This window comes from Bubalus kerabau, chromosome 21, assembly GCF_029407905.1.
Source record: "Bubalus kerabau isolate K-KA32 ecotype Philippines breed swamp buffalo chromosome 21, PCC_UOA_SB_1v2, whole genome shotgun sequence".
In the NCBI taxonomy this organism is placed as follows: domain Eukaryota; kingdom Metazoa; phylum Chordata; class Mammalia; order Artiodactyla; family Bovidae; genus Bubalus; species Bubalus kerabau.
In genome coordinates this window covers 52218725-52238447 of record NC_073644.1, presented here as the reverse complement: position 1 = coordinate 52238447, position 19723 = coordinate 52218725, and the positions used below count along the sequence as shown (strand labels likewise).

General features: G+C 42.8%; 1 protein-coding gene across 5 annotated transcripts in view; it reads left to right on the top strand.

Annotated features, from left to right (window-relative positions):
• Nucleotides 1–507: 507 nt before the first annotated feature.
• Nucleotides 508–19723, top strand: part of DYM (dymeclin) — a 400054-nt gene continuing 380838 nt past the window's right edge. The window contains exons 1-2 of one of the 5 annotated variants that reach the window (XM_055559057.1): nucleotides 508–829; nucleotides 13668–13769. The gene's annotated coding sequence lies outside the window, so the exon portion shown is untranslated. Of the gene's footprint in view, nucleotides 830–900; nucleotides 1040–13667; nucleotides 13770–19723 lie in introns of those variants that run through there. The other 4 variants (XM_055559053.1, XM_055559055.1, XM_055559056.1 and 1 more) reach the window with 4 other exon arrangements.

Here is a 19723-nt window from a genome sequence, read left to right as displayed (position 1 = left end):
AGTTAATTACTATCATGACATTGACAAGCGTTCTGTATGGGAAGTATAATCATGGTCTTGCATACATATTTTATATGAGAAAACTGGCTGGAGAGGTGAACTAAAGGCTCAGTGACATCAGCCTGGTAACCTCAGCTTATCTGACTACAAATTCCATGCTTTTGGCGCTGCACCATATCGACACTCTGTTATGTCGGACCTGTTCTTTCTGACAGGATGGTAGGCTGTCCCTGCTACCCGAGCTCCATCAAACACTATTTCCCTATTTCCCAAATTCTTCAGAGTCCTCCAAGGAACTGCTTGATTCTGAGGTGACTATTGGATTGGAATGAACAGGGGCCTTTAATAAACGTAAGATCCCAGTACAAACGCTGCGGGGTAAGCCAGGACGTCAGCACTAGGGTGAGAAAGTCAAGCAGTGTCTCGGTTTTGCCACGTGGCTTTGCCATTACCCTGGAAGCGCAGGCGGGCGGAGAAACGCCTAACGCCCCCAGCTCAGGACTACACTTCCCAGAAGCCCGCGCGCCGCACGCCACGTGACCGCCAGCGGGCGCGCGCTGGGCTGTTCGGCCCCCAGCAGCGTTCCCCGCTTGCTTCTCTCTTCAGTCCCCGCCTCCGGGCCTCCGCCTTGACGCTGCCCGGGCCGGAGCCGAGGCGAGGAGCCGAGCCGAGGAGCCGGAGCCGGAGCCGTGGAGACGTGGGAAACATGGAGGCTTGAGGCGGCGTGCGCCACCCCGGCTGCGGCGGTGACCGAGGCTCGTCGTGTCCCCGCTGTTACCCAACCGTCTGTCCGTGCGCTGAAAGCGGATCTCCCCGCCGGCTGAGGCAGGTGGGCTGTGGCGCCGCCCCCCGGCCGCGCGACCCTGGAAGCCGGGCGGGGCCGCCAGCCCCTCGTCAGAGCGGCTTTGGGAGCAGCCTCCCCTTCCCCGGCCGGGGCTGGCCAAAAGAGTCCCCCAGCCGTGCAGGGGCTGTTCCTGGGCCGCGAGAGCCGCCCCCTGCATCCAGGGTTCAGTGGCACTCGGCGCCGAGGAGTGAGGGGGTGTGTTAACCAAGCGAGTGGGTGGGGGCGGGCCTCAGGCCGTGTGGGCCACCGAAGAGCAAGTCGGTGATGAGGGTGTGGGATTGAGGTGACCGGTGGGCGTGTGATGGGCAGCCGAGCAATAATATTGCTTTTGGGGGGGGGGGGCAAATTTTTGAGGTGTAATTTACATACCATAAAATTCACCCTTTAAGAGTATTATCTAAGTATAACTCAGTGTTTTTTGTTTGTTTGTTTGTTTTTAACTCATTGTATTTTAAAAAGCATAGTCACGGGGTTGTGCAGCTATCTTAATTTCAGAACATTTTTGTCACCCAAAAACGAAACCTGTACCCATTAGAAGTCACTCCTTATTTTCCACTCCCGCACTCCCTGGCAACTAGAGATTGTGTTTTAACTGAAAGGTGCGAGGGTGGGAAGTTAGCTCGTCGAGTGTTGGTGAACAGTACTGGGTTAACAGAGTTGATAGGATGATAGTACTGAAATACAGAGAAGTACTGGGATGATTGTAATAGTGCCAGCAGAGGAATGCTCAGGGTAGACTTGCTAAGGGGGAGGTTGGGTAGAATCCTTAGAAGAGGGGAAGGTTGGAGGGAGAGATGTGTAGAGAGAAAGTGTGCTGAAAGAGATGAAAACGTGTGTGTAGACGGTGGAAGAGGGACCCCGGAAGAAAGTGCGTGCATGTGTTTAGAGCACCCTTTCAGAGGGACCCTGGCTTTGGGCAGGTCAATTGAAGGCTCAAGAGAGGAACTGGAGGTGGGAGGGAAGAGGATCTATGGGAATAGGTGAATGGTTGCTGCTGAGCTTGAAATTTACTGGTAATGTAGATTTCTGAATATCCTGCTTTGTGTTGTTTATCTTGGATAATTCTGTAACTAAGACTGAGCAAATATAACTCTTCCCATTCTGCAAATGAAGAATCAGTCTTTTAGCTGATAGGTGACTTCCTGAAACTCATTAGATTAGTAAATAAGGCAAAATGAGTGGGAATAAAATAGTAATTGATGCACGTGGTGAAAATTGAGGTGGGGCAGATGTTATAGGAGGGCTTCCCAGATGGCTCTGTGGTAAAGAATCCACCTGCCAAGCAGGAAATGCAGGTGAAACTCGGGTTCGATTCCCTGGAGAAGAAAATGGTGACCATTGGGTCACCATTCTTGCCTGGAGAATCCCATTGACAGAGGAGTCTGGTGGGCTACAGTCCATGGGGTTGTAAAAGAGTCGGACAGGACTTAGTGACTGAACAACAAATGTTACAGGAAGGAGTTTTAAACTATTCACCTATTAAATGTCTTAAATCCATATTATGATGATAAATAGCTCAGGGACTTTGTACTTTTTAATTTGGAAAAGTTCAACCTGGACTAATATAATATACCCCCATGTACTCATTACCCAGCTCTAACAGTAACTCAGGCTAATTTAATTTCATTTATGGCTCTGTCAATTGCTAGTCCCACTCCAAATATTTGTAAATATAGTCCCACTTCAAATATTTGTAAATATTTGAGTATATATATCTCTAGAAGATTGAGTCATTCTTCTTAATATACCCACAATATGATTAGCATACACCCCAAATAATCTTTTATATTTAGAAGGACTTATTTTTTAAAATGTGGCATCCATCTGATACTGAATAAGCAGTGCAAACATTTTGATGCTTGACTTTCTGAAAAATATAGTATTATTTCCAGTCAGTCCTGGATTTTTCCAGTCAATCCTGCTCTCCTGACGCTTCTATTTTCTTGGTTGATATGGTTCATTCTTCTATAGAAAGTTTTAAGAATTGTCACTTTGGCTGACTTTTTAGCGGGTGGAGTTTTGTGAGAGCATGAGAAAAATAGAAGTGAACTATATCACAAAATGCACAAGTAACTGTTATCTCTGATAATGCTTCAAGTATTTGGGCAGTTTGATTATGCTTCTCTCCTCTAGACGATGTCACATATTGTTAGAAGTTGTTTAATGTGTATGTTAGTTTTTTATGATTACTGTAACAAATCACAAATTTAGTGGCTTAAAACAATACAAACGTATTCTTTTTTTAAATTATTTATTTGGCTGTGCCGGGTCTCAGTAGTGGCATGCAGGACCTTCCATCCTCATTGCACCATGTGTGATCTAGTTGTGGCCTACGAACTCTTAGTTGTGGCACATGGGATCTAGTTCCCTATCCAGGGATGGGACCCCAACACCCTGCATTGGGAGTACAAGAGTCCCAGCCACTGGACTACCCGGGAAGTCCCCAAACTTATTCTTTTGAAGTTCTGTGTTTTAGAAGTGCAAAATGGGTCTCACCGGGCTAAAGTTAGTTGGTCAAGCCTGTATTCCTTTTGGGAAGTTTCTAGGGGAGAATCTGTTTCCTTGCCTCTCCCAACCACATTCCTTCGTTTGTGACCCTCCTCATCCTCAAAACCAGCCTCGTTGCATCATTCTGTTACGCAGTTGATCTGACCACTGCTGGGAAAGTGTCTCCATTTTTAAGGATCTATGTGATTAGATCAGGTACACCTGGGTAATTCAAAGTAATTTCCCCCAACTTAAAGTCCTTAACTTAAGGATTCCTGCAAAGTCCCTTTTGCTATGTAAAACACCAGAAACACAGGTTCCAAAGAGTAGGATGTAGACATCTTGGGGAATTGTTACTCTGCCTATCACAGTATGTTCGGGGATACTTGGTTAAGTGATTTTGTTTGCTGTTACAAATGCAGTGTGTCATCTTTCGCTTCGTAAGATAATGGGGTTAGTGCTAGAGAGGACTGTTTCATTTTCCCTTTAGTGATGGTAAACGGATAATGTGGGAAATGTCTGTGACATTTGTAGAGTGAGACCTTTTTTAAAAAAGTGCAATAATGTGTAAAGTCTTTCTGTATTTCATTTCGGTCTTTTCCACATTCATGTTTTTTCAGTATTGCATACTTGTAATCAGAGTATATATATAATGCTCAAGTCACAGGACGCTCTGGGGGAGTGATGGTTCCCTGCCCGGAGTGAGAGACCAGGTGCTGTCTGTCCTGGTGGGGGATGGAGGCACCTCTAGTTCAATAGGAAGACAGAGGGAGAGAAAATTTTCAGGAAGAACGAACTGCTGTGAGAGTTGGGCTCGAATTCCTTTCCAGGATTGTCCTTAATGTGACTCAGCTGCATGGTTGTGGGCCTGAAAAGCAGAGGATCATGATGGCCTTTGCTGCTCTTCCTTTCCCAGGCTGTGGAGAAGATGCTGAAACTTCTCAGTAGAGATTTCAGGAAGTCCTGTACTTTGGCATCCTGTTTCTTGAGAGGGTTCCACTTTCCAGCTTAGCTCTCAGGGTCTTAACTGCCTCTGAGCATGAAGGTCTTGTCTCTCTGATGGTGGTGTGTTTTAGCTTACCGCTAAGCCAAATATAATGAAAATATAATAATAAATATTAATAGGTAATAATTACTTATTATTATTAAAAAGTATGATGGGAATCGTTAAATATCTGTGCCTATCTTTAAGCTTATTTTCCCTCGTAAGATTCTTAGTTGAGCTTAACTCTATGAACTTCTTAAAAGCTGCTTGCAGTTTTAAGTGATCCTTGTGTTGGTCTGTTCGTAGACGAAATAATTTAGGAAGGCTGAGAACAAGTTTACATAGCTCTTATATGCTACAGACTTTTTGTTTTCATTCTTCTAGGAAAGTTTGGTCAATAGTTTTTGATGTCTTCTCTAGTTTTTAGCATTGTTTTAAAAATTCAGACACCAGGTAAGGGGTGGGGATGGGTGAAATGGATGAAAGTGATCAAAAGATGCAGATGTCCAGTTATGAAATAAATCATCTAGGAATGTAATGTGCAGTGTGGTGACTGTAGTCAATAATACTGTATTATATGTTAGAACTGGACATGGAACAACAGACTGGTTCCAAATAGGAAAAGGAGTTCGTCAAGGCTGTATATTGTCACCCTGTTTGTTTAACTTATATGCAGAGTACATCATGAGAAACGCTGGACTAGAAGAAACACAAGCTGGAATCAAGATTGCCGGGAGAAATATCAGTAACCTCAGATATGCAGATGACACCACTCTTATGGCAGAAAGTGAAGAGGAACTCAAAAGCCGCTTGATGAAAGTGAAAGTGGAGAGTGAAAAAGTTGGCTTAAAGCTCAACATTCAGAAAACGAAGATCATGGCATCCGGTCCCATCTCTTCATGGGAAATAGATGGGGAAACAGTGGAAGCAGTGTCAGACTTTATTTTTCTGGGCTCCAAAATCACTGCAGATGGTGACTGCAGCCATGAAATTAAAAGACGCTTACTCCTTGGAAGGAAAGTTATGACCAACCTAGATAGCATATTCAAAAGCAGAGACATTACTTTGCCAACAAAGGTTCATCTAGTCAAGGCTATGGTTTTTCCTGTGGTCATGTATGGATGTGAAAGTTGGACTGTGAAGAAGGCTGAGTGCCGAAGAATTGATGATTTTGAACTGTGGTGTTGGAGAAGACTCTTGAGAGTCCCTTGGACTGCAAAGAGATCCAACCAGTCCATTCTGAAGGAGATCAGCCCTGGGATTTCTTTGGAAGGAATGATGCTGAAGCTGAAACTCCAGTACTTTGGCCACCTCATGCGAAGAGTTGACTCATTGGAAAAGACTCTGATGCTGGGAGGGATTGGGGGCAAGAGGAGAAGGGGATGACAGAGGATGAGATGGCTGGATGGCATCACTGACTCAATGGACGTGAGTCTGAGTGAACTCCGGGAGTTGGTGATGGACAGGGAGGCCTGGCATGCTGCGATTCATGGGGTCGCACAGAGTCGGACATGACTGAGTGACTGATCTGATCTGATCTGATATGTTTGAAAGTTGCTAAGAGTAGATCTTGAATTTCTCATTACAAGAAAAAAAATTAACTGTTTATGGTGGTAGATGTTAACTAGACTGATTGTGGTGATGATTTTGCAATACAGTATTTGTTGTGTTGTACACCTGAAACTAATATAATGTTATATGTGAATTATATCTCAGTTGAAAAATGCAGGCCCCCAAAGTGACTGTAACTCTCTGATAGGGTCATTGGGGGAAAAAAAAAAACCCAAACTTTTTTGGTATGTAATATGACTGATAATGGAGAAGGCAGTGGCACCTCACTCTAGTACTCTTGCCTAGAAAATCCCATGGACAGAGGAGCCTGGTAGGCTGGAGTCCATGGGGTCTCGAAGAGTCGGACACGGCTGAGCGACTTCACTTTCACTTTCACTTTCATGCATTGGAGAAGGAAGTGGCAACCCACTCCAGTGTTCTTGCCTGGAGAATCCCAGGAACAGCAGAGCCTGTTGGGCTGCCGTCTATGGGGTTGCACAGAGCTGGACACGACTGAAGTGACTTAGCAGCAGCAGCATGACTGATAATAAATTTCTTTTTTAGATTGAGTCAATCACTGAATCTTGACAATTATTCCTTCAAAATATCTCTTGCAACCCTCCACCTTAGAATATTTTCAGAGCCTCCTGTGTCAGTCAAGATTTGATTTGGCTATACATGCAAATACTAGCTTAAACATATCATTACTTTGTTTCTTATGTAAAAGCAGTCCAGAGGTAGACAGTTCAGGGCTGATGCAGTGGCTCTACTGTCATTAGGGTGCTATGCTCAGTCATGTCTGACTTCGTGACCCTAGGGACTGTAGCCCACCAGGCTCCTCTGTCCATGGGATTTTCCCAGCAAGAATACTGGAATGGGTTGCCATTTTCTCTTCCCAACCTAGGGGTTGAACCCATATCTCCTATGTTGACAAGGCAGATTCTTTACCATTGAGCTGCCTGGGAAGCCCACTGTCATTAGTGACCCATCCCCTTTTCCAGCTTCTCACCCTGTCATCTCTAGGGTACAGCCCTTGATTTCTGTGTCCAGATGGTAATTTATGGCTTGGCAGATAAATGATCTGACACCCACAGGATGGTTATGGACTAGATGTTCAGTTCAGTCACTCAGTCGTGTCTGACTCTTAGCGACACCATGAACCGCAGCACGCCAGGCCTCCTTGTCCATCACCAACTCCTGGAGCCCACCCAAACCCATGTCCATTGAGTCAGTGATGCCGTCCAACCATCTCATCCTCTGTTGTCCCCTTCTCCTTCTGCCCTCAATCTTTCCCAGCATCAGGGTCTTTTCAAATGAGTCAGCTCTTGCCATCAGGTGGCCAAAGTATTGGAGTTACAGTTTCAACATCAGTTGCACCAGTGAACACTCAGGACTGATTTCCTTTAGGATGGACTGGTTGGATCTCCTTGCAGTCCAAGGGACTCTCAAGAGTCTTCTCCAACACCACAGTTCAAAAGCATCAATTCTTCAGTGCTCAGCTTTCTTTATAGTCCAACTCTCACATCTATACATGACCACTGGAAAAACTATAGCCTTGACTAGACGGACCTTTGTTGGCAAAGTAATGTCTCTGCTTTTCAATATGCTGTCTAGGTTGGTCTTAACTTTCCTTCCAGGGAGTAAGTGTCTTTTAATTTCATGGCTGTGATCACCATCTGCAGTGATTTTGGATCCCAAAAAATAAAGTCTGACACTGTTTCCACTGTTTCCCCATCTATTTGCAATGAAGTGACGGGATCGGATGTTATGATCTTAGTTGTCTGAATGTTGAGCTTTAAGTCAGCTTTTTCACTCTCCTCTTTCCCTTTCATCAAGAGGCTCTTTAGTGCTTCTTCACTTTCTGCTATAAGGGTGGTGTCATCTGCATATCTGAGGTTATTGATATTTCTCCCGGCAGTCTTTATTCTAGCTTGTGCTTCCTCCAGCCCAGTGTTTCTCATGATGTACTCTGCATAGAAGTTAAATAAACAGGGTGACAATATACAGCCTTGACGTACTCCTTTTCCTATTTGGAACCAATCTGTTGTTCCATGTCCAGTTCTAACTGTTGCTTCCTGACCTGCATAGATATAGATATTTTGAAATCATCACTGTACTGGGAGGAGTTCACTGGTTTAGAAGACCGAGAGAGAGATGCAATATTGTGGTTACAGTGGGCATAGTAGAAGAGATGCCCTTTAGTAAATTATCCCCTTCAGGCATCAGCTTGCTTTCTGGCCTTCTTTGCTTCCCTCCCTATTCCAGCCATGTTGAACTTCTTTCAGTTCCTGGAATGGACCCTGCCTGTTTTGCCTAATCCTAGGCAAAACCTACTCACTTTGGAGAAGGAAATGGCAACCCACTCCAGTGTTCTTGCCTGGAGAATCCCAAGGACGGGGGAGCCTGATGGGCTGCCGTCTATGGGGTCGCATAGAGTCAGACATGACTGAAACGACTTAGCAGCAGCAGCAGCAGCAGGCCTACTCACAGGCTTTTCTCTTTACTTTGAACCCCTGCACCCAACCAGGCCAGTCCTTTAGGTCTTAGCTTTTTATGGCATGACCTCTGGGAAGCTTTCACTGAGTCTTGGATAGTTGCCATGTTATAATTTTTTGTTGATTTGTCTGTATCTCATTCTCAGCTGTAAACAAAATCCATCTTTCCCAGTTTTAACCTTGGCTCTTAGTATTAGGCTGGCCACATGATAGGTGCTCACAAAATACTGACAGAGTCGTGCTTCCATAACCAGTATGATGGAGCTTAGGTATTGCTAGTTTGTTTTATCAGCCCTGCACCTCTTCTTTGATATTGGCACATTGAGTTGTTAATATAAATCAATGATTGTGAAATAGTAAAGCACATTCTTTCCAATTTAGGAGAGTTAATTGACTCCAATTAAGAGTTAATACTTAAAGCAACACTTGCGGGTTGTTAGGTAATTTATAATAATATAATATTATTTGTATTTTATTATATAAAATACTTTAATAATTTATAATATTATAAAAGATCAGCAGTCCCATGTCTTACCTACTATCCTTTTTAGTGTGGTTCCTGGAGACAGCTACTTTTAACTATGTTTGTAAGTAATATGTCTAAATGACTATATTGTGATTTATCAATTTTAGGTAATATCTCTTGACTCCTGTTACGGTGGAAGAGGTCCTTTTTCTCCTCCTATCCCTCTTCCAGCCCTTTTGGTGTGGACACTTAAGAATCGGCGCTTAGCGTTTACACTATTGTGACTGCATAAATGTCACTGCTAAGCTGAGTTTACCTTGTTTTCCCGCCCCCAGCTCTATTTACTTTATGTTTCTATGAGCACATTACTGATTTTTACCAAGTATGTGGAAGGACCTGTGGGGATTGGAACCCAGGAAACTTACGCAAGACGTTACTCTGGCTACTGCTGTTGCCACGAGCAGTGAGTTGTTTTTCATCCCTGTCCCAGAGGCTTCGTTGTCTTTGTTGGCACGCAGGTAAAGTACAACCCCAGACCTTTGCAGTTCGCCACTTGACTTGAATGTCTTGAATGTAGGCTCCTCTCTTTTATTCATACTTTCGGTTTGAAACTCCTGTTACTAATCTATTAAGACCTTCTAAATGGCTCTTATTATTTTTTGTGTCCTGTTTTCTATTTGTTGTCTTGTTCTTTTTTAAATAAAATATTTATTTTTGTTAATGTTTGGCTGTGTCCAGTCCTGGTTGTGGCATGATAGGATCTTCGTTGGTGGGACCTTCTGTTGCAGCCTGCAGGCTCTGTTTTGCCGTGTGCAGGCTTCTCTCTAGTTGCAGTGCGTGGGCTCAGTAGTTGCAGCACGCGGGCTTAGTTTCCTTGTGGTCTGTGGGATTTTAGTTTCCCGATCAGGGATTGAACCTGTGTCCCTGCGTTGAAAGGCAGATTCTTAACCACTCGACCACCAGAAAAGTCCCTTGTCTTTTTGTTCTTGATTATGGGTGTTTCCTTGACCTTATCTTCTGTCCATTGAGTTTTTAAATCAAGTTTTAATGTCAAGTTTCTTTTCTTGTTGTTTATTACCTTGACATCTTGTTCTTGGTTTATGGGAACAGTGTGGCATGGTGGTAAAGAGCATGGTTTCTGCACCTAGACTGCCATGGCCTGAAACCTGATCTGTCACTTTCTAACTCTGTCGTCTTGATCTTGGGCATGTCACTTAACTTTTCTTTGCCTCAGTTTATTCTTCTAGGCCCAGAATTGGCAGACATTTTGTCTAAAGGGCCAGATCGTAAAAATTAGGCTTTGTGGACCCAGAGGCAAAATGAAGAACATTATGTAGATACTCACATAACAAGGGAGAGAAAATTTCTACAAGTGTTTATTGATGACGTTAAAAATACAGTGCTAAAAATGGTTGAGAACTTTTTTTGCTAAGAGAGGTTTCCTAATGAGAAGAATGAAATTTCTTCTGGGGAAGAAGGGATACCATATTACTTAGTTGGAGTTCTGAGTTATTGTTTCCTATCATCAGAATTTATCACACATGTTTATATCTAATGCTGATGTATAATGAGATTTTCTGTATTTCATCTTTGAATATACCTTTTTGTTATTGTTGTTTAGTAACTAAGTTGTGGGAGAAGGCAATGGCACCCCATTCCAGTACTGTTGCCCGGAAAATCCCATGGATGGAGGAGCCTGGTAGGCTGCAGTCCATGGGGTCGCTAAGAGTCAGACATGACTGAGTGACTTCACTTTCACTTTCCACTTTCATGCATTGGAGAAGGAAATGGCAACCCACTCCAGTGTTCTTGCCTAGAGAATCCCATGGACGGAGAAGCCTGGTAGGCTGCAGTCCATGGGGTTGCACAGAGTCGGACACGACTGAAGCGACTTAGCAGCAGCAGCAGCAGCAACTAAGTTGTGTTCAACTCATTTGTGACCCCATAGATTGTAGCCTGCCAGTCTCCTCTGTCCATGGGATTTCCCAGGCAACAGTAAGTATTGCCAATGGCTTCCCTGCTGTCTCAGGGGTAAAGAAGCCACCTGCCAGTACAGGAGACGCGGAGCCACGGGTTCAATCCCTGGATCAGGAAGATCCCCTGGAAAAGAAAGTGGCAACCCACTCCAGTATTCTTGCTTGGGAAATTCCATGGACAGAGGACCCTGGCAGGCTATAGTCCATGGGGTTGCAAAGAATCAGACACGACTTAAGAGACTAAACAACAAATATTGCCAAATACTGACATCAATTTACGAGCATATATATAACTTTTTGGCCACACCACATGGCTGGTGGGATCTTAGTTCCCCAGCCAGGGATCGAACCTGGGTCCATGGCAGTGAAAGTCCGAGTTTTAACCACTGGACTGCCAGGAAATCCCCTGTGTGGTTTTACTAGAGCGTGTTAATCACTTAGAAGGCATCTATAGAGTTATGTTAGATTCATTTCTGATATTTACCCTTTAGTAAATCATTCTACTGTGGACTGATCACTTCAGTTGAGATTATGTGGAAACTCTTTGTTGCACAGTAAAATAGTTTTTGAAATGTGGAAAGTACTTTTGTACCTGCATTGAGGTCTGAAAAATGCTATTGGAAGTATAGTTTGACTTTGAAAAATTTATTTATTGCATACTTGTGTGGGATTGGAGATCTCAAGTCTTATTTTGATTTCTGACAGCATCAGAAGTGTGTAAAACAGCTTGCTGTTACTTGTGATTCACACAGTATCAGTTAATTTTACAGATCAGTGCTGTTGGCCTTCTAATTTTAGATTGAATTCATTGAGAAATGTTATTAAATCTGCAGCAAAAACTAATTTCCAAAGCCATTCAGTGTTTAATAACAGTGATTGAAGGGGGTTCTTCTTGTTCAGAACAATTTCAGTCTCAACCCTGAGCTTGAAAAATTTAAATAAAACTGTACTGTTGCTAAGCCATTGTATTGTTGCATGGTAGAATGTATCAGGATATTCAACTTTTATTTCTAGAAAAACTCTATGGAATTGATAGTTAAGTTCGTGAGAGTGGATGAGGTTAACTACTGGCATTCCTGGTTCAGTAGCAAGATAGATTCAAATATTTTATACAGAGTATTCTGCTCATTTAATGAATAGGCTTTAAACACTTTGCATTTTAAAAAAATTTAATTAAAAATAGAAATACTAAATCTACATGTTAGCAGAAATAACATGTTTTTGTAAAAAGGTGTTTATTTTCCAGAGTGAAACAAAAGTTTGTAAACACCTTGCGTTTTCACAAGGTTTGTAGACTTGTTGGGTGAGCTTTTTCACTGCTACACACGTTTGCCACCGTCTGTGGTTCATCTCAGCAGATTTCAGCAGGTTGTACTGCATTACTGTCTTTTCAGTTATTTTGGAAACCATTCATGGCCGTAGTTCTTCCATACAGACTGTTCTTTGAGCAGTTATTCTCACTAAAAGACAAGTCTTAAGGTTGTTTTATTTTCTCTGAACACATTTCTTTGTCTGCTGTAATCAAACATGGTTTGACTCATGATTGGTGAATGACTTGCCTTGCTTGGTTAACAGATGAACCATTTGGAATCTTACTCAGTTGTAGCCTCATTTTCATTTTTTTATTTTTGAGAAGACATTTTGCTTGTGGTGAAATGATTTTACATTTTCAAATTTTCCTGATTGTTTTTCTGATGAGTTGGGAGTGAGTGCTGTGTAGTGGGGCAGGTCATGTTGGTAATGTCTTCCCATCTTGTGTTCTGACACAGCTATGATGCTTTTACATGATAAATGCAGTACTTCAGCATCTAATTAAATATTCATTTTATTTACCTACCTATTTGGCTGCACTGAGTCTTAGTTGCTACATGCAGTATCTTTAGTTGCGGCGTGTGGGATCCTAGTTCTCTGCCCAGGGATTGAACCCAGGCCCCCCGCATTGGGAGCAAGGAGTCTTAGCCATTGGACCACCAGGGAAGACCCTTCAGCATCTCCTTAGATTTAAAAAAAAAATCTACACTCCTCTGTGACTTTAAAGTGTGACATCATGGGATTACCCTGGTGGTCCAGTGGTTAAGAATCTGTGCTTCCACTGCAGAGGGCATGGGTTCGATCCCTGGGCAGGGAACCAAAACCCCACCTGCTGTGCCAAAAAAAAGGGGGAAATATGAATGCATATCAAAAAGAAACACTAGAAGATAAAACAGAAATTGCAATAAAAGAAAAAACATGACCTCAGAGTCTGCTTCGTTCTTGTTTTGATATGAGAGCTACCCGCCGGTAGTTTACAGTGTTGACACATGGGGTATGCCTGACTCCTGATTCGCTGTCATTGTCACGGGTGTCATGGAGATTTGTTGTGCAGTGAGTAGCAGTATAAAGTACCAAACACAGTCCTTGTCCTCACAACTCAACTCTGTCGTCATACCGCGAAAGCAGATTTAGACAATTGCAAACAAATGACTGCGGCTGTGTTCTCATCAAACTTTATTTGTCGACACAGAAGTTTTAATTTCATATGCTTTCCATGTGTCACAAAATACTGCTTAAAAATGTAGAAATCATGCTTCGTGCAGCAGGCTGGATTTAGAACTTGGGTCATCATTTGCTGACCCATGATGTAGGCAATGAGAACAACAGTACCGGCCTCAAAGGATGTGGTGTGGGGTCAACAACTCAGTGTGTGTCTAGCACTTTGAATAGGACCTGGGGATATAGTAAATGCTATGTAAATCTTTACACTTATCATTATTTTTATTATCTTCCTGAAGATATTATTTTTAATTTTTTCCCTTAGAATCACCTGTTTTCTGATTAAATTTCTTTGGTTTGTTACTGTTATTATTTATTTATTTATTTTCAGATTGGAGGCTTTACTCTCACAAGTCGAATCATTTTTGGTGGCCCATTCTTAAGGTCAAGACTCCCAGTGTTGATTGGAAGCTCTGTGTGTGAGCGGATTGTGGTGAGTGGTGGGTTGTAGGCGGCAAGCTAGCTTTTTAAATGGGGGAAATCCCATATGTCTCTATCTTTTCCTCTGGTTCCCCCTCCATTTCTCTTAGGAAGAACCCTCCAGTTTCCTGCCTGGGAGGCTGGGAAACCTGCTGTGTAGCTGTGCAGCAAGCCCACCTGAACGTCACTCCCATTTTCATCCTCTGCCTCGTTACTGTCTCCAGCCTTGGCTTCAGAGTCAAGTCTCTCCAGTCAGATTGCTGCAGAGCACGCACACATGATTTCCTACTGGAGTGGGGGGGCCGGGGGGAGACTCGCAGACTTGAGCCCCGTGCCTCACCCAGCCTTTCATGGCGCCCTTCTCAGTTCTTTTGCCTTCCCAGTGTTCCGTGGGGTGGATTGGCTTGCTTCTTGGTCGCATCTCCTTTGGCAGGCAGGTATGCTGGGGACATCCTCAGCTCTGCCAGTTCAGTCACTGCCTCTCTGTCACCTTTCCATCTTTGACACTTCCTCTGATGATCTTATATCTTTTTATTTTCGTGACTCTCATTTCACTGAAGTGGAATACCCAACTATACTTACTCAGTATAGCACCTGGAACCTAGTAACCTTGAAGAGAATGTTCCATCACTTGGACTAGTGGCCCTTGTGGTGTCTCACATGTCCTTTGGCCAGTGATTACTGCCCACTGTTTCTCTGGACTCTTGTTTCAGGGATGAGGTTTTGTCTTAAAGTCTGTTGTGTGCAAATGTGTGTGTATGTATACACGTACATATATACATTCTGGAATATAGTTTATGATTTATGGAGTCTCAGCCTAAGTTGTGACAAAGTGCACCTAGCATGTTATTTGCATATTTTGAGGGTGTTAGGACGGAATTTGGTGACTCAGTCTGTATAGAAGAGAAGATTTACTTTTTATGTGAAGAACTCGCCTGCCAGTGCAGAAGACATAAGAGACGTGAGTTTGATCTCTGGGTCTGGAAGATCCCCTGGAGGAGGGTGTGGCAACTCACTCCAGTATTCTTTGCCTGGAGAATCCCATGGGCAGAAGAGCCTGGTGGGCCGCACCCCATAGGGTTGCAAAGAGTTGGACATGACTGAAGCAACTTAGCATGCATGCACGCACAAATATCAGATATTTCACAAATTAAATGCAAAATATTGAGCATAACATTTCTTGTTCAGAGTATTTTCACTCATGATAGTAAAGCTGACTAGAGGAAATAACTGATCAGAAAATACTGAAAAGCAGTATTATATAAGAGTCAGACAGCAGACCAAGGTGTAGTTAAATTAACTATAAAAAGGGAGAGTGTAGTTGCTCAGTCATGTCCAGCTCTTTGTGACCCCATGGACTGTAGCATGCCAGGCTCCTCTTTCCATGGAATTCTGTAGGCAAGAATACTGGAGTGGATTGTTATTTCCTTCTCCAAAATTAACTATGGTAGTTAGTTTAACTTGGTAGTTAAGTTCCAAATGAGTGGTGAAGCTAATGAGCACCCTTGGACTAGAGAAAAGAGTGAGCTTGTGTTATGTTTAGTGACTAGGGTTTCAGGTGCTGTGGGACAGGTGTGCGGGGGAAACGCAGGTGTTGAAGGCAGGAGCAGAGGAGTGGATGAGCACCCTCGGTATTGAGAACAGGCCCGCCTTACTTTGTTTTGGTTCCTGTTTGCAAATTGAGGTTCATACACTGCTTGTATCAGAATCACTGTGGATACTTGTAAGAAAATGTAGATGCCTGGGCACTACCCTGACATTCTGAATCTTTGAGGCATAAGCATTTGCATTTTTAGCCTCATGCTCCACTGGTGTTTTTTTACGTACCTTTAAGTTTGAGAAGTACTGGTTTGGAGGATGGTTGGAAATAAAGTTAGAACGTGAGCTTTCAGACTATGTGGAAGGTCTTGAATGTCAGTACTGGGCTTTTCAGGTAATGAAGAATCATTGAATAATTTTTGAGCTGGTGAGTGAAGTGGTGGAAGTGGTAACTTCACTAATATTAAAAATAGATTTAATATTTTTCCTTGGCTGACCCTACCCTGAGCTAGGTCCTTTACTGAGTGCTTTTTTGCATATGTCATATTGCTTCATCCTCAAAAAATCTTATGGGTTGTAAGTATTGTTGTTTTCTTGTGATGCAGTGGGGTTTGATAAATGGTAAAATGTTGATTCAGACTGATTATTCAGGCTTAGCAGGGTCTATCAGACACTAGACCCTTTGGTCTTAATTTCAATGCTGGACTGAATTTCCTGTTTTTTAAGGATTTATGTAGTAGTGAAGTGTGCAGAGTGAATCAAAATGGAGAGATTGGAAGCAAAGAAATCAAAGTACTCCTGCACTAAATTGTGTGAGATTAAAGAAGCCTGGTCCCGAATGGAGGCAGCAGGAAGATCAAGAGATTTGTTTAAAAGATGACATGGAGAATTGTGGGTATTGTAGCAGAACCCACAGAACTTGGTGACGTTATTGGAGAGTCACCCTAGTAAAGTGTTAAACACCAGGGACCCTGGACTTTAGCCTAGGTTCCAATCCTGCCGTTGCTACTTACTGTATCTGGGACCTCATGTGTTTGGTAAATTACTTAACCTGTCTGTGCCTTAGTTTCCTCACCTGTAAAATGAGAAAACTGTGCCTGCCTTTCAGATTTGTTCCTGGGGACGAGATGAATCAGTGAGTGTAAAGCACGTCGTGTCAGTCAGCCTGCTCCTAGTGCTGCTGCTTGTGTGGTTCCTTGGCCTTTGGTGCTCCTGTGTATTTATGTAGCTTCTTGTAATAACTCCATTGTAATACTTATCGAATGTGCTATAATAATTTATTGAAAGATTCATCTCTCCCACCAGGATTTGAGACCATTAGTGGCAGGGACCTGGTTTTTTTTACTTTTTTTCATTTTCAGTAAACATCACATCACCTACATTTATAGTAAGTGTGTAATAAGCATGTGTGGAATATACGCTTGGGTATGTGAGTGAGATAACTTGAGCCAAGAATCCTGATAACATTGACAAGGAATAGTGACTTTTGGAGGGGTTACTTGTTTTAGGGGACAAATATTAAATTCTACTTTAAGATTTTTGATGATAGCAAGACATCAAATTGAAATGTTCAATAAGTAGAGATTTATGCTTGGGTTTTGACTGAGAAGTCAAGACAAAATATTAGTTCTGGTGTCACTCAGTAGAGTTTAAAGCACAAACCAGAAGCACATAAAGATCCTTCCTGAAGGACAGCAGAGAAGGAGAACAATGCATTTTTTTTTTAACTTTACATGTTTCTGGTTTTAAAAAAAGGTCAAAGCGGTGTAGGAAGACATAATGTGGAAACTCCCTTTCCTCTAAATTTCCATTCCCATTCTTCAGAGGTAATCAGTCTTGGACCATTGCTTATGTTTTCTTCCAGAAATTATCTAGTCTGTATAAGAATTTACATGCTTATTTAAAATAATGGGGTTTTACTATATGAGCTGTGTCTTTTGTGTTTGCTTTTACTGATACTTGCCATATTTGGGATCTCTTTACACATTAACACATAAGGTCTACCTCTTTTCCGTGGCTACATTGTATTCCGTTATACGTTTATTCCATATTGCAATTAATCTCCACATGATGGTCATTCTGGTTTTTATCGACAGCTTGCTATTCCAAATGATTAACTTCTGGATGTATAGAACTTGTCAACTTGTATGACTTTACCAAAACCAACATTTTGGCATACTTAAAAATTTGACAGATGTTGTCAAATACTTACATTAATGGTGGGGGTGCCTGTTTCCTTACTACTCTCACACTGCGATTAAGGTTTTGTTTTTCAACCTTTACTAATCTAATGGGTAAAATGATACTTTGCTGTTTTAATTAGCATATTTTATTCCTCATTTATACTGAAGATCTTCTAATATATTTATTAGCTGTGAGACCTTGGCTATTTCAGGAAGTTTTTTTTTTTTTTTTGAGTACTCTCTCTTTAGCAGGTGCTTTAGGTTACCTAGGGATATCAAGATGTAAAGCCTGATTCATGCTTCTCAGGAATAATCTACCTTGGGAGATACAGCATATATACTCCAGAACAATGACATTTAAAGGTAGTTTTTTCCATAATGGGCACTTTAGGCTAAAGTAGTGGGAAGGGGAGACTGGTTTTGAGCAAGAGTGGCATCAGTTTTACACATGTTAAGATTGAGTTACTGATTACATTAGCTTCCCTGGTAGCTCAGCTGGTAAAGAACCTGCCTGCAATGCAGGAGACCTGGGTTGGGAAGATTCCCCTGGAAGAGGGCATGGCAACCAACTCCAGTATTCTTGCCTGGAGAATCCCCATAGACACGGGAGCCTAGTGGGCTATAGTCCATGGGGTCGAAAAGAGTCGGACACGACTGAGCAACTAAGCACAGAATTGACTGCGTTACATTAAAGATAGGTCTACTAAAAGCATCAGCATGCTGCTGATTTCTAGTATAGAGTTCTGTAAGAAACGGTGTTATCCACAAAATTACTGGAGATATATATATGTGTATATATATAAATATGCATGCCTGCTCAGTTGCTTCAGTCACGTCTGACTCTGCGACCCTATGGATTGTAGCCCACCAGCCTTCTCTGTCCATGGGCTTCTCCAGGCAAGAATACCCAAGTGGGTTGCCATGCCCTCCTCCAGGGGATGTTACCAGTGCAGGGATCGAACCTGTGTCTCCTGTATTGCCGGCGGATTCTTTATTGCTGAGCCACCGGGGAAGCCCTTATATAAATATAAATGTAAATATAAATATATGTTATATTAACCTTAAGTTTGGGCTTCCTTGGTGGCTCAGTGGTAAAGAATCTGCCTGCCGGTGCAGGAGATGCAGGTTCGAGCCCTGGATCTGGAAGAGCCCCTGGAAAAAGAAATGACAACCCACTCTAGTATTCTTGCCTGGGCAGTCCCATGGACAGGGAAGCCTGGCAGATAACATATAGTCCACGGGATCGCAGCAGAGTTGGGCATGACTTAGAAACTAAATAACAACAACAACAAATGCTTAAGTTTAAAAAATAACTCAAGTGTTCTAGGCATTCCAATCAGAGGTTGGGATAGGAGAGATCTGAAAGTAGAATCGTGGACACCATTGGTAAGCCTAGGAGACAGGCTCAGTTACTGACATATTGAGAAAAAGAAGAGCTGAAACCAGAGAAGTCTTCCGATGCACAGTGAGAGTGAAGAGCAATAGGAGTTGTGGTGATTGGCTAGTGGGTTTTTGAAGTTCCAATTTATTCTGGTTTTCATTAGTAAGGATCTTGGGGGTTCCACACACATTGAGTACAGGTGATTGTGTGTGTGTGTGTATGTTTGGAATCCTTGGCATGAATCAGATGCAGAAGAGATGCCATTGGGCCTCAGTTTTCCACTTTGCTTTCTGTGAGGGTGGGAAGCAGGTGGAACTTTCTGGCAGGAGTACCTCGTGGCTGGTTGTCTGCTTGGCTGAGCTTGTTCCTTGGGGTTGCAGCTGCCTCGGGTGCTGCCTTCACTCTCTGTTCTCAGCAGATAGTACTTTGTTGTTGCCCAGGGGAGTGAGAGTAGGGGTAACTGGCCAGGATGTCCTAGGTAGGCCTGTTGCCCCTGGGCTCTGGCCCTTTTCTGGCTGTCTGCCTCTGGGCTTGGCTTGCTATTCATACTCTTGGTGCCCTTGATTGAAGGCTCTTTTGCCTGTCCTGGATGTCACTTTTCTTTTCAGTCCATCTCTAGCTGTTTTATATTTTATAAGGACTCCTCACAGCTTCTGGTTTTCTGTGTCTTTTTGAGCATGGCTGTGTAGTAATTGACAGAGTGTGTGTGTGCGTGTGCGCGTGTTATTTCTAGGGTTGGGTGAAGAAAAGAGGAGAAGGAGACATTGCATTTTGTATTCAGTTGGTCGTCCTGGTTTTCCTTGTTAACATTCTGTTCAGTCTCCTCTTACAGCTTACAGGCTTCATTCATGTTGTCTCAGAGAG